Source organism: Limulus polyphemus, unplaced genomic scaffold (assembly GCF_000517525.1).
Source record: "Limulus polyphemus unplaced genomic scaffold, Limulus_polyphemus-2.1.2 Scaffold13540, whole genome shotgun sequence".
NCBI classification, from domain to species: Eukaryota; Metazoa; Arthropoda; class Merostomata; order Xiphosura; family Limulidae; genus Limulus; species Limulus polyphemus.
The window spans coordinates 6,485-7,217 of NW_013679150.1; the positions used below are offsets into that span (position 1 = coordinate 6,485).

Consider the following 733-nt stretch of genomic DNA (forward strand, 5'->3'; position numbering starts at 1 on the left):
TTCACATTCCCCTTTTGTTGTTACTTCTTGTTTCATACAACAATTGTAGCGACTTGATCACTGAGCTGTGCAGCTCTCTGCCGTAAGCAGACTGTTTGTTGTAGATAATGCCCTCAAATTATCAAACCAACTAGATGAAAAACATTCTGTCCTGCACTTTAACAAATTAAAATTTTAGTACTGATTAAATGAAAGAGTTCCTTTGTTTTCGTGAACTTGAGTGATCGCACTGTATTTTGTTTCAAATGTGAATCATAAAAATATATCATCATTTATACAGACTCAAACTAACAAAGTTTGTTTTTTGTTTGTATTAGATACTTCAATTTGTGAAAGATATTTTCCAATTGGAACTTCCAAGAACAGATGATCATGTGAATGCTAAAGATGAAACTAAAAACTCTGTCAGTGGTGATGAATGGAAATGGTACATCTCCCAAACCCCTTATCTTACTTAAGTTTACTATTAGTATCAAGTGGCTATTCTATAGCAAGGTGAAAATTAAGAAGCTGTGTGATTAAACTAATGGCTTGTAAAGATGTTAATTGACCACACTATTCGTAATGTGTGGACAACGAGGGACAATTTGGCCCTTCAAAGCTGTCTTTGAACATCCACCCTTGAGAAAAGTAAAAATTTAAACCCTTCATTTTACTTAAAGAAACTCCTGTAAAGTACTAGTCTCCATTATTTCTGATGACAACTCATTCAACATCTCAATCTTAAATAGAG

The 733-nt window shown here is 33.4% G+C and overlaps 1 long non-coding RNA gene across 1 annotated transcript in view; it reads left to right on the forward strand.

Annotated features, from left to right (window-relative positions):
- LOC111084093 overlaps nucleotides 1-428 on the forward strand; it is a 2,325-nt gene extending 1,897 nt beyond the window's left edge. The window contains exon 3 of the long non-coding RNA XR_002609390.1: nucleotides 318-428. This is a non-coding gene — a long non-coding RNA (uncharacterized LOC111084093). The remainder of the gene's footprint in view (nucleotides 1-317) is intronic.
- Nucleotides 429-733: the final 305 nt, after the last annotated feature.